This window comes from Sus scrofa, chromosome 9, assembly GCF_000003025.6.
Source record: "Sus scrofa isolate TJ Tabasco breed Duroc chromosome 9, Sscrofa11.1, whole genome shotgun sequence".
Lineage (NCBI taxonomy): Eukaryota > Metazoa > Chordata > Mammalia > Artiodactyla > Suidae > Sus > Sus scrofa.
The window spans coordinates 94,982,113-94,996,464 of record NC_010451.4 but is presented as its reverse complement, the minus strand read 5'-3'; the positions used below and the strand labels follow the sequence as shown (position 1 = coordinate 94,996,464).

At 35.1% G+C, this 14,352-nt stretch overlaps 1 long non-coding RNA gene across 1 annotated transcript in view; it reads left to right on the top strand.

Moving 5' to 3' along the window:
- LOC110255494 overlaps positions 1-14,352 on the top strand; it is a 242,522-nt gene that overhangs the window by 193,912 nt on the left and 34,258 nt on the right. The window contains exon 2 of the long non-coding RNA XR_002335881.1: positions 11,628-11,777. This is a non-coding gene — a long non-coding RNA (uncharacterized LOC110255494). The remainder of the gene's footprint in view (positions 1-11,627; positions 11,778-14,352) is intronic.

The window sequence follows — 14,352 nt, the reverse complement described above, 5'->3', positions numbered from 1 at the left end:
TTAAAAAAAAAATGGATTTAGCCCATCAACAGTTGGCCTTCAACTTTTACTTATCTGTGCTCTGCATAGGTGGAATGCCTTGCCAACTTAGAGTGTACAGAGTTGCATGGTTTTTAAAAGCAAATAAATGAGTGTAATCTTACACTAAGGGAAGAAGGAAGGTCGGAAAGAATTCTGTTATATAAGCACTGAGTCTATTTGCCATGTGGCTTGTTTCCAGCTTGATAAAGAAGAATACCAAATTCTAGACTGATATAAAGGTTTTGTATATACATGTGGTGCATTTCTGAGCCAGCACTTAGGAGTACAGTTAGATCTGAAGGAGGAAGGCCGAGTGGGAGTGACTGTGAAATCCCAAACCACTAAGTTCAGAAGTGTTATTGCAATGTCAGCAGTATTTTCTTCAGTTGGAAAAATTACTCTGTATATTTGTATATGTTTGTGAGTGTGTTTACACACATATAGAATGTGTATATACCGCAAGGGCTAGACAGAGACATGTGGACGCCCCAGGCAAGCTAATAAATTGGCAAGCCATCAAACCAATGTGCTTTCAGTGCTTATTATATTTTACATTCATGTAGAGGAAGGTTGACTTCTTTGTGGCAGAAAAGGAGGGAAGGCGGTTCATTGGAGGGTGTGTTCAGTCTCTTCCTATTTTCTCAAACAGTTCTCCCCTAGTTCCACATTCCACTTGGCTGAGCAAATAATCCTGCAGTTAATGGGATCCATTTCCAAGAAGGCAGTTTAATGATGCTCTATTGATACTTGGTGCCTTCCCAGTCTTTCACTCATAGGCTTTAATAAATTATCAAAGAATTCCCCAACCTCATATAATTCATCCACCTAAAAAGCCCTGGTATTGCATATTCTTTCTTTGTTTACATTTTAGGGATTTTAAGGCCTCTTTTTGGACTTGGATTCTGAGCAAGTGCCTGAGTGGTCTGACACTTAAAACAATTTATTGAACCACAAATCTGTAAACCTGGCCCAGCTGTGGTGAGATGGAAGCAGCACATAAGCTTTTGTCAAAAAATGCCTCCTCCGTCATCATATCTGTCTTCACCACTTTTCTTTACCTTCTTCAGGAGCCTCTCGTCCTCTTCTCATGCCTCTCCCATTCTGTTCACAGAAAAAGGCTTATTCTCATTTCAGCAACTTGCATACAATGAAGTTGACTAGTAATTCCTCCTCAACTTCTATCTCATTTCGGATCTTCTAAGTGCATAAAAAGCTTTGTTTCTTTGCAAATATACTGTAAATATAAAAAAGTGGGGACAGAATTTTGTGAGTGGAACATAATACCTGTTTGCAGTCATACCACCTACAGCAAGTACTTAATATTTAGTTTTATTTTTTAGAGATCAGAGTATTTAATGTTTTGAGTTGGAAGTTTTACAGAGTGAGTTCAGTGACAAAGGTATGCTTTAATGTGGCTAACTTAATTTTTGAACATAAAAGAATGGACACTAGTTTTCATATATTTCTAGTAGAGGCCAGATGTTGGATTTTAAGTGTCTATCAATAAATGTATAAACAGGAATACACTCATTATTAATAGTCTATATAGGCTTTCAAGTAACCAGAAGATTTTATAAATAGAGTATATTGATTGCTTTCCTTGAGATGCACACACATTGACCCCACACACTCATGATTAAAAATCATGCGAGGATAAATACTTTTTATTCTTTTTAGGTAATTACAGTAGGCATAAACTTTTTATTTTGAAGGATAAATTCAGAGGAATTTGCACAAACCATACAGATTATTGTACACTATTAACCCACCTTTCTGCAGTAGTGGCATCTTACACAGCTATGGTATATCATCAAAACCAGGAAGTGGCATGTCACTGCTAACTAGAATATAGTCTTTTCACCATGTTTTCCTTTAGTTTGTGGGAATATACATTTCTGTGTAATATTATTGCATGTATGGCTTTATGTAACCACTACCAGCATCAAGATACTAAATGGTCTCAAGGCTATACAACAACTGTAACATGCTATCTCTTTGTATTTGTATCCTCAGCCCTATCACACACACACACTCTACCTGGCAACCATGCATATGTTCTCCATCTTTATGTTTTCTTCCCATTTCAAGAATGTTATAAAAATAAAACTCTACAGCATGAAACATTTTGAGATTAATTTTTTTTTCATTAAGAATAATGCTCTAGAGGCCCATTCTGACTGTTGGATGTATCCAATAGTCATTTCACTTTTTTAGTGGTGAGTGGTATTCCTTGGATGGAATATATGTTTTCCAAGTATAGATGTATCAGAATTTGTCCATGCATTTACCAAAGGAGGGATATTTGACACTTGTCAGAATTTTTCCATTATAAATAAAGTTTCTGTGAATATTTACATACAGGTGGGTAAGTATGTCTATATTGTATGAACATAAGTTTTCATTTCTCTGTGATAAAAGCCCAAGAGTGTTATTGCTGTTTCATATAGGAAATGTACATTTCAATTTGTAAGAAATTTCCGTACACTTTTTGAGTAGCTATACCATTTTATATTCCTTTCAACAATGTTGAGAGATTCTGTTTCTCTTCATCCTCACTTGCGCTTAATATTATCATTATTTTTTTTTCACCTTTTCTAATAGATGTGTAGTGATATAGCTTTGTGGCTTTATTTGCATTTCTCTAACTTATTTGGGGTTCTTATTGTGTTCATGCCTTTTGCCTGCTAGCTGGATAGTTTTTCTTTTTTCTTTTATTATTTTTTTGCTTTTTAGGGGCACACCTGCAGCATATGGAAGTTCCCAGACTATGGGTCCAATCGGCACAGCACAGCCACAGCAATGTGAAGGATAGATACGAGCTGTGTCTGCAACCTACACCACAGCTCACAGCAATGCCGATCCTTACTGAGTGAGGCCAGGGAATGAACCTCCATTCTCATGGATACTAGTTGGGTTCGTTAACTGCTGAGCCATGATGGAAACTCCCAAGATTTCTCTATATTTTCCAGATATAAGGTCTTTTTGTCATGTGTGGTTTGCATATATTTTACCTAATTTTTGACTTGATTTTAATCCACTTTACCACAGGAGTCTTTTATAGTGCACACACTTTTAAGTTTGATGAATTCCAATTTGTTAATTTTTTTTTTTATTATTGATTGTGCTTTTGGTATCATGTCTAAGAACTCTTCACCCAGTTCTGGGACTCAAAGGTATCCTATGTTTTCCTGTGAAATTTTTATAGTTTTATGTTGCATATTTAAATACATGATTTTTACTATTATTATTTTTAATAGAGTATAGTGTTGTATCAATTTCTGCTGTACAACAAAGTGACCCATTCATACATATACAGGCATTCTTTTTTCACGCTATCTTACATGATTCATTTTAAATTAAATTCTCCTGCCAATACCACAGTATCTTGAGTACTGTAGTTATATAGTAAGTTTTAAAATTAGGTTGGGGGCTTTCTCCTCTTTATTTTTCTTTATAAATTTTGTGTTTAGTTATTTTAGTTCCCTTAACCATCCTCAAATAATCTTGTTTCATGTATAGAAAATCTTGCAGGAATTTTTATAGCCTTTTTTCAAATTTTGGGAACACTGACACCTTTGTCATATTGAGTCTTCCAATCCATTTACTCAGTATGTCTCTTCATTTATTTTGATCTTCTTTGATTTCTTTCATTAGTCATTTGTAATTTATGGTATACAGTGTCTTTATAAGTTTTGTTAGATTTGTAACTGGGTATTTTATTTCTTTTGGAGAGATTATAAATGGTTTTGTGTGTTGATTTTTGGTTTCCATGTGTTTGGTGTTATATTCAGGACTATGTATGAATATGTGTGTGAGTTTGTGTTAATACATTATCCTACACCATGATGAACTCACTGGTTGGTTCTAAAATAATTTTATTTTTTATTTATTTGTTAATTCCTTGGTATTTTCTACACAGACAATCACATCATCTACAATAAAGGAAAAGGGACAGTTATATTTCTTCTTTCCTGTTCATATCATCTATTTACTTTTCTTACCTTATTGTGCTGGGTAGAACTTTCAATATTTTGACTAGTACAAGGTATTATTGCCTTTTTCTCAATTTAGAAGAAAATATTCAGTCTCTCATTAATATGACATTAGCTACATTTTTAAAAATAGATTCTCTCTATCAGGTTTAGAGAAGTTCAACTCCTAATTTGCTAGAAGATTGTTTTTTAAAATTATTTATCAGAAATAGATGTTTGTTGAATTTTGTCAAATATTTTTTTCTATCCATTTGCTATGATCATAGCTGCATATCAGGTATCAGAAGATGTGTTAATTTTCATGATCAATGAAACACCTGTGTTAAATCTGTGGAGTCAACGCTGCAATTTTCTAGTTCTTCAGAGTGGCGCTAATGTCTACAGCCCCTCTAGGAAGGTAGTATTGCTTTCACTTTACTGTTTTCCTAGGTAGAGGCATTTCTGGTGGCCTGATCAAACTTTATTTTCCTTCTACCATTATCCTGTAATCTTGATATCCATTCCCACACACATTCCCCAAATTTCTGTCTGTATCAGTAGAAAACTCAAGTAATTCTTTTGGAAGTATTATATTTTCTCCTAGGTCACTCTTTGTGTCTCACCTTTATGGGCCTGTTAGAACTTTAGTCTAGGCAATGTAGGACCAATGAAAAACAGAGCCCAGAAACAAAAAAATTAACAATTCTTTTTTTTTTTTTTTTTTTTTTTTTTTTTTGTCTTTTTGCCTTCTAGGGCCTCTCCCGCGGCATATGGAGGTTCCCAGGCTAGGGGTCTAATTGGAGCTGTAGCCGCCGACCTACGCCAGAGCCACGGCAACGTGGAATCCGAGCTGTGTCTGTGACCTACACCACAGCTCAGGGCAACACTGGATCCTTAAATCCGCAACCTCATGATTCCTAGTCGAATTCGTTATCCACTGCGCCACGACGGGAACTCCAACAATTCTTGATATATAATAGTAATGACAATATAAATCAGTAGCTGGAAATAATGAAATTTTTAATAACCAGTACAGGGACAGTTGGTTAGCTAAATAGGAAGAACAAGAATATTGAGGGAAATTATAATGAATTGTTCTCTTATAGTACAAACAATGTTGCTTTATAGGCTGGTTAAAGATCTAAGTGTAAAAAGCAAAAATGGAAACCTCCTGAAAGCAACATAAATTATTTTTCTGTTTTTGGTACTGGACATTTCTTAAACCAGTGACAAAAAATAAAGATCAGAAAGAAATGGATTGATAAATCTGACTACATTAAAATTAGGAATTTTTGCTTATAAAAAATGAAAAAATGTAATATGTGATGTATAAAGAGAGAATTACAACATATGCAATCAATAGAAGATTAGTATCCAGGAAATAAAAAGAACACCTTTGAGTCACTCAAGTGACTAAATGGAAAAATGGGTAAAACTAATTAAGATGAGTATAACAGGAATTATATGGGGTTTGTAATTATTAAAAGCTGTTACACGTCATTAATAATCATAAAATACAATTTTCCATTAGAAGTTATCGTTTTTCATGCACACACACACATTGACAAAGAATGTCAAGGTGGGCAAAGAGAATAGCATCCCCCATTGGTGTCAGTTTACATGGGCTGTGAGCACTTCTGGAAACTGATAATACCAGTTAAAGATGACAATGCGTATCCTTTAAAGGCCAATGATTCCATATGTGGAAAGCATATGGAGGTTTCTCAAAAAACTAAAAATAGAACTACCATATAAGCAGCAGTTCCACTCCTGGGTATTTATCTGAAAAAAACAAAAACTTTAATTCAAAAATACACATGAATCCAGATGTTCATAGCAGCATTATTTATAGTTGCCAAGATACGGAAGCAACGTTAGTGTCCATGTACATATTAATGCATAAAGAAGGTTTGATATATATAAGCAGATATAGATAGCAGAATACTACTCAGCCATAAAAAAGGTGAAATGTTTCCATTGGCAACAACATGGATGAACTTGGAGGGTGTGAAGCTAAAAGAAGTAAGTCAGACAAAAACAAATATTGTATGATTTCACTTATATGTGGAATCTAAATCATACCACCAACTAGTGAATCTAATAAAAAAAGGAAGCAAACTCACAGATGAGAAAACAAACTGGTGGTTCCCAGTGGGGAGAGGTAAGGGAGGAGGGCAAGATAGGGGTAGGGAATTAAAAGGTACAAACTATTATGTCTAAAATAAATTACAAGTTTGGCATGAATGTGGGCCCCATCACCAGTGCCAGCGTCCATGAGGACATTTTCCTCAGTTGGTGTTCAATGTATTGTTTTCCTGTCTGAGTGTTACTTTGGCTTTTGCCATTATCCAAATAAAGGCAAAGTGGTTTTACCAAATGAAAAAAAAAAAAAAGAAGTTCCCCTCATGGCGCAGTGGAAATGAATCCTACTGGGAACCATGAGGTTGCGGGTTTGATCCCTGGCCTTGTTCAGTAGGATAAGGATCTGGCATTGCCGTGAGCTGTGGTGTAAATCACATACGCAGCTCAGATCTGGCATTGTTGCTGTGGTTCTGGCGTAGGTTGGCAGAAGCAGCTCCGATTAGACCCCTAGCCTGGGAACCTCCATATGCCTAAGGTGTGGCCCTAAAAAGACCAAAATAATAATAATAAATAAAAAATAAAAATTTTAAAAAATAAAATAAATTACATGGATACATTGCATAACTCAGGAAACATAGCCAACATTTTAGAATACCTATAAATGGAATATAACCTTTAAAAATTGTGACTCACTATATTGAACACCTGTAACATATTATTGTACATCAATTATATTTCAAAATTAAAAATTAAATGACCAGAAAGAAAAGTGTAAGACTGAATCACTGCATATGTATTCCAGGAGTCATGTACAAAAACTTGTGTCAGTGTTCAAATAACATAAGATTGATATTTCCAAAACAGGCAACAACCCAAATGTTTATCATCAATTCAATACATACATGAACTGCTGTACAATCATACATTGAATTAGCATTCAACAGGGAAAATAATGAAGTCCAACTAAATATGTCACCTGGATAAATCTCAAAAACCATATTAAAGTGTGAAATAAGTCAAAAAGAATGTGTGCAGAATAATCTCACTCATCAAAAATTAAAAATAGGAGTTCCCATCATAGCACAGAGGAAATAAATCCAACTAGGAAACATGAGGTTGTGGGTTCAACCCCTGTCCTCGCTCAATGGGTTAAAGATCTGGCGTTGCTATGAGCAGGGTTGTAGGTCGCAGACGCGGCTTGGATCTAGTGTTGCTGTGGCTCTGCTGTAGGCCGGCGGCAACAGCTCTGATTAGACCCCTAGCCTGGGAACCTCCATATGCCGTGGGTGCAGCCCTCAAAAGACAAAATACAAAATAAATAAATAAATAAGCAAACAATAGAATTTTATGGAAATATGCAACATAATAATATTACAGAAAAGCAAGAAATAATTAACAAAATATTCAAGAATATATTGGAAAGTGATCAAGTTCTGTTACAGAAGGCCATAGGGGCTTCTTCTACCGGCAAAGTCTATTTTTTAATTTGAGTGGTGGTTATGCAGGTTATTATTGTTATTATTTAAATTTTACTTATACATAATATCTTTTATGTGTACTGTATTTCCCATTACAATAAAAATAGAAAAAATGATACAGTTCCATTTTATTTTACTTTAATTACTTACTCTGTTCCTTTCTCTCACATACAAATCTCACAAAAATCCCTTTTGCTCTTTACTTCTTGTACTTCACAATTTAACCCTGTGTCTGATTAGCTTGTAAATTGAGTGGAGAGAGTAATGTGTTTCTTTCTCTGTATAATTTTTCAACAGTGATAGTGATGCATTTAAATCATATCTTTTGTACTTCACTATGATTAATATATTTAAATATTGTCAGAGCTCCCTGAGGGGTGGGAGAAGGGAGACAACTTAAAGCTTTTAAAAGTCAGTTTTCATTTTTAAAAAGCTTCTGGGAATTTTATAAAATCTGGAATTTATTATACTTAAAGAAAGCTTTTTAAACTATTCTTCTTAAAGGATTAAGTAGTCAGCAATAGAAAGAGGAAGAAATCTAACTGCTCTCTATATTAATGGTGTACCTTATTCATTTGATAAGTGAACAAATCAAATTTAATTTTTTTTATTTCCCCCATAGGGAGATAAATCCAGAGAGAGACATATAACTTAAAGCTATGATAAAACCTTATGTTATTAATAGGTTCCCTTAAAGAGAGAATTTTAAATTTTAAGTGTAGGCTCTAAAAATGGCAATCTTTTTAAAGATACAGGTATAAATATTAACCCAGTATATGCAAAAATATATTGAATAAACATTACAGATATTTTAGTCTAACCAATTATAAAATTAAACACTTTTTCACATAAAGTCAGCCTTTTTAAAGTTATTAGTAAGTTCCCTTTTTTATACAAGAATAAGTGGAGTGTTTTTATTTATACAAGTCATCTTTGTGTCTCCATATGCTAGTTAAGCTGTTTTTCATATTACTGTAACTAGTATGAACCGCATAATCAAATACTAAGAGCACACAGGCATTTTTTAGGAGAAAAATATGTCCTGCTCTCCTTTTAGGAGTTGGATTACTTTTTCTAATCACGAGTTAAAATCTTACCTTGTATTTCATTGAATTTTAATATAACTCTCCCTGGATTGGGTCCCACATAATCCTAAATCTCTCACTCAGACTTAATCGGTATTATGCCCAGGTGAACATGTTCTAGAATACTGCCAAAGTTAATACCCATCCGATTGGTCATGTACTTGCTGACCATAGAAAAGTGCTTTTATATTTGATTTCAAGGATGATAGGAATAACAACTGTAATATTTGTTTGGAGTACCTTGGCAGTTCACAGTGCAATTTAAAATACATTATTGTATTTCACTCCTTGACAAAGAAGTGACTGGTACTACTACTTTACAGTTTAGGAAAACAAGCTCAGAAAACCTAAGAGAGATACCAAAGCTTCATAACTAGTAAGTTTGGGTGATGGTTTTTCATGATTCTGTCACATTTCTCTTTGGCTTGCCAGCAAAGGTGCTAACTGTCCTTTGGTTCTGGACCTTCTTTTTATGAGTACTTGTAGAATAACCTCTCTTGCTCTTGGAGGAGAGAGAGTCTCCTCCAGAGCAGAGTTCAGGCAAGTTTGCTTGCAGTCTATAACACAGAATTTGAGTTCTTTCCCAACTTAGTATTTCTTAGCCTTGATGCAAACCTAATTTGTTGTGATTTCCACCTGGGCCTTTAAACATTGGCCCCTTGGGATCTGGAGACAAAGGGAACTGACGTGAAAATGAAGCCATGAAGAATAAAGTTCTTTGTCTCTGATCCACAAGTCTCATGTCTTCTACCAACAACCAAAAAACTGGCCAACTACTTGGTTTGCAAGTACAGTGAAATCTCAGAATTGTCCCAGTTCTTGGGAACAGATTGTGAAGCAGAGGAGACAATGGTTTGTTTAGTTTTATGATTCAGTACACATTTTGTATATTATAATGGCTCCCAAAACACTGAATTAATATATCCAGATCCCCAGGATTATTTTATGCATGATAAATGGAGGATGTATGTGACTGTATCTTTATTGGGCTAAATAGCTCATGCACAAGCGTTTTTACTTTATACGTTTGTGTGTTTAGGATAAAAACACAACTGGAAGGGTAAAAATTACTGACAGCAGTAGCATCTGGTGAAGGGACCTGCATACTTGAGGATGGAAGGGTGATTTTCCTTTTAACCATACACATACTCATACTTACTGAATGGTGTTCTTTGTAGAAGGCAGTATATTATAGTAGTCAATAAAATCAAATTCTCTAGTTTAACATTCTTATTAATTGACTGCATTACATTGATCAGGTTCCTTAAAGTTCATTTCTAAAGTTCCCATTGTGGCATAGTGGAAATGAATCTGACTAGTATCCATGGGGATGCAGGTCGTATCCATGGGGATGCAGGTCCTATCCCAAGTTGCTCAGTGGGTCATCTGGTGTTGCTGTGGCTGTGGTGTAGGCCAGCAGCTGTAGTTCTGATTTGTCTCCTAGCCTGGGAACTTCCATATGCTTCAGGTGTGGCCCTAAAATTACAAAAAAAAAAAAAAAAAGCAAAAACATTTCTATATGCTTCAATTTTCTTATTGAGAAAATTGTACAATTATAATAACCATCTTACAGGTTGTGAGGATTGAATGAGTTATTACCTTAAAGGTTTTTATATAGTGCCTTAGAACAGGAGTTCATTAAGTGTTAGCACTAATAATTCAAAATGATTTTCATGTGCTAATTTTTAAAAATTAAGTTTAAGTGAGAGAATATTTCATTATGTGAATACGAGTTACAACATAAAGTGAAAATACTGATACCTATATCTATATCCTTTAGTTCAGACTGAGGTGCAATTACTGATGCCAGAACAAAATATTTTGAATATGTTTTGATAGGGAATAGTTAAGAACAGAATACTGCATGCCTTTACAAAGGGCTAATGATGCCATAAATATGGTAAGGAAATTACAGAAGGAAATCTCATTGGTGAAAGCACAGTCTATTCACTAAGCATGTTCATCCCTCAAGTCAGCACTGTCTCAGTAAATGGTTGTTTTCTTATGCATTTATTCCTTAATTCAGTTATTTATTCAATAGCACCTTTATCAGGCTAGTGATGAAAACAACTATTAATCAAATAATGTAAAATTGATGTAATTATAATTATCATCATTGAAGAAATGTGAAGACTGAAGCTTTAAACTGTTACATAGGTTACTGAAAGCCCTATAGCTCTGTTTTCTTATTTGTCTAATGTTGATAAAAATGCTACCAATTTGTCAGGTTTAAATAAGATAATAACTTACTCCAGTACTTATAACAGTCATACATACCATCCTTCTGGAACAACTTCTGAAATTTGACTCACTCTGGCAATTCTTTTTTATAAGCAACAATACCATTTTTGCAAATAATACACCTCATTCTTATTCTACAACATACCTGTTAATATCTTTTTCTATTCCCCTAGTGATATGGCATCTCTGAAATTAAAATTGTAGAATCTTCAGTCTCATAATCTGGAGATTCTACAATTTTAATTTCAGAGATGCCATATCACTAGGGGAATAGAAAAAGATATTGATAGAACACTGTAAACCAGCTATAATGAAAAAAATAAAAATTATATTAAAAAAAGAAAAATTCTAGAATCTCAGCCTCTTGTACTTTGGCCCTGGGAACCTAAAATTGAAAAGAACTGGATAATTCTTCCTTGTTGCATAAGTACTAGTTGACTGTACCCATTGAGTCATAAGGCAAATGCAGACATCCCTTGCAAGGGCTTATTAGTTCCAGGACCACCCCACCCCCAACTCAGTTAATGGTGTAGTGTCTGTATATAACCTAAGTACATCCTCCTATATACTTTAAGTATAGTCCTGTATACTATAAGTATTCCCTAGATTACTTATAATACCTAATACAATGTAATGGTATGTAAATAGCTGTAAATACATTGTATTATAATGTAAATATTATGTAAATAATGTAAATAGTTGCCTTGTATGGCAAGTTGAAATTTTGCTTTTTTTGAATTTTTTTTCAGCTTTTTAAAATCTGCAGTTTGTTGAATCTGCAGGTATAAAACCAACGGATATAGAGGGCTGGCTGTATCAGAAACTTAACTAACTGCTTAAAGCAATTCTTTGGATACAGACAAGATCAGTGATGCTCTAAGTCTGGCCAAGTGTTACTGGTAAGTTCGATTTTTGATTAACGGTGTATCCTTCTCAACTGTGGTTAACAAGCACATGTTAACAAGCCAGACCTACAAGATACAGTCGGTATCTTAAAACTTAGAGTTTGGAAATATTATAGTTGGGAAACATACAAGATTCATTAGGACCTACCTCAAGTTAAAAATAGGCAACTTCGCTGAAGGGGTGACAAGTGAATTCTGCCAAGACCTTTCTACAAAAAGGGAAGATCTTAAAATTTTCCAGTCTGTATCCTTTTAAGAGAACACACCACATTTCCAAATGCCTAAGTGTCACTCTGTTTGTCCTAGATAGAATTCCAAGATTGCCTCTTAAAATGCCCGGACCCTGAAAAATACACACCTTTAGTCATTCTAACTATAGCAAGGTTGCTACTATATTGGGACTTTTGGGATATAATCAAGGTCCTAAATCAATTGACTTTAAAAAGGAGGATATCCTGCATGATACTGACCCCGTCATGGGAGACCTTAAAAGTATTTCAGCTTTTCCCAGTAAGAAAAATTTGAAGTGTGAGAGGAATTCCACCTGAGGGAGGTTCTCCATTGCTGGTTTTGACACTGGAGAGGGTACATGGACTCTAGGCAATGAGAGTGGCCTCCATCTGACAATGAAAAAGGCAATAGGGATCTCAGTCTGACAACTGCAAGGAACTACATTGGGCCATGAAAATGAAACAAGACTGCGACATTCTGTTTAGAATATGGCAGCTTGACACTGATTTTCAACCTTAGGACCTTGAGCAGAGCCCCCAGTCACTGTATACACACTTCTGATCTATAGACCTGTGAGCTAATAAGTAGGTATTGTTTTATGCTACTAAATTTGTTTTTGTTGCTTTGTCTTTTTAGGGCCACACTTCGGCATAAGGAAGTTGCCAGGGTAGGGGTCCAATCGAAGCTGTAGTTGCCAATTTATGCCACAGCCACAGCCACAGCAACATGGAATCTAAAATCTAAGCTGCATCTGCAACCTACACCACAACTCGTGGCAACAACGGATCCTTAACCCATTGAGCAAGGCCAGGGATCAAACCCACATCCTCATGGATACTAGTCGTGTTCATTACCACTGAGCCACACTAGCAACTCCTAAGTGTAGTTTTTTATAGAGCAATAGAAAAGTAATATGTAGCTTGGGGCCATTCTCTAAATGCAGTTTTATATTGTATTATTTGCTTTTTTAGACTTCTTTCTAATTTTCCCTCTTTTGCTTGGATAACTGTTTCAGTAGTAAAAATTCCAAAAAGCAATGTGGCAAGTCAAAGAACTTGTATACAAATTTACAAATGAATCAATGTCTCCTGCCAACATTTGGTAGAATTTCTCCTGAATTTTTGTCGAAGTGCATTATTCCATTACAGTGAACAGATATTTGCTTAATTGCAACAGAAAAAAAAAAGTTATTTTCACTGTCCTTCTATTAAGATCTTGGGAGGTTTGGTTAGTTTTCCTTGGCACTTTAACCCACAGAAGACTTAAGGGTACAAAAAGAAAGTTATACCACAGCTGAGGTATTTGTATCTTTTAACCCATCTACCACTTCAAGGGAAGTTGCCTTCAAACTTTCCAAGACAATCTTTCATTGATTTCTCGGTTTCCAAGGCATTTTATTTATGTGAGTTTCCTTAGAGTGGCTAAACCACACTTTACAACTCTTCCTACCCTGGCAACATTTCTGCTTCCTGGCAAATACTCAGTTGTTTAAAGTTGACTCTGGGTTGTGATCCTCCCTGAAAACATCATGTCTGAAGCTGTTCCATGGTTTTAAAGGCTTGCCTCTGCTCTCCTGGAGCAATATAATGTCACTTAGATCTTATGAGATGGATAATGAGATGGATATGCCTTGGGAATTAGATCCATCTCTCTCTCTCTTTCTCTCTCTCCCTCTTCTCTCCCTCCGCCTCTCCATCTCCCCTGGCCCTTCCTTCCTCCCTTCCTCACATTCCTTTTTGCCTCCTTCCCTTTCTTGTACTCTTCCTTTCACTTCTCTCTCTCTACTGGGTGGTCATACAGACAGATCCTCAGAGTATATGTGGTCACTTTGCTTTTCAAGAGTCACAGTTAATACTTCCAGGATCCAGAGTCTAAATGGGGGCTGGTGAGGACCAGAGCCAGCTTGCTTTGTGGGATGATCTTCCAGCTAACCTGTCCTTTTCCCGGGTGGGAAGAATGAAAAGTTTGTCTTTGAGGGTAGAGGAGAGTGTGAAGGCTATAAAAATTTCTTTTCTTTCTTTCTTTCTTTTTTTTTTTTTTGCTCCATTTGTTGTTGCACCAAATATAGTCTATCTAATCTTAAATAATACCAACTGTAAATGCATGTTATTTTTAAAAAGAAAAAAAAAATGCTGCAATGAAACCATGGTACAATGTTTTCTTAACTTGTAGAATATTTTATATAGTTCTTATATATTGAAAAATTTTTCACTACATTCAATCCACTATCCTTCAACCCATTTCTTTCTTATGAATGAAGAGCTATCTTCCAAATAGCTAACACCCTTTCACCAAATTTTGATGGTTGTATTTTGCACACATGTGCAGATTGTAAAAA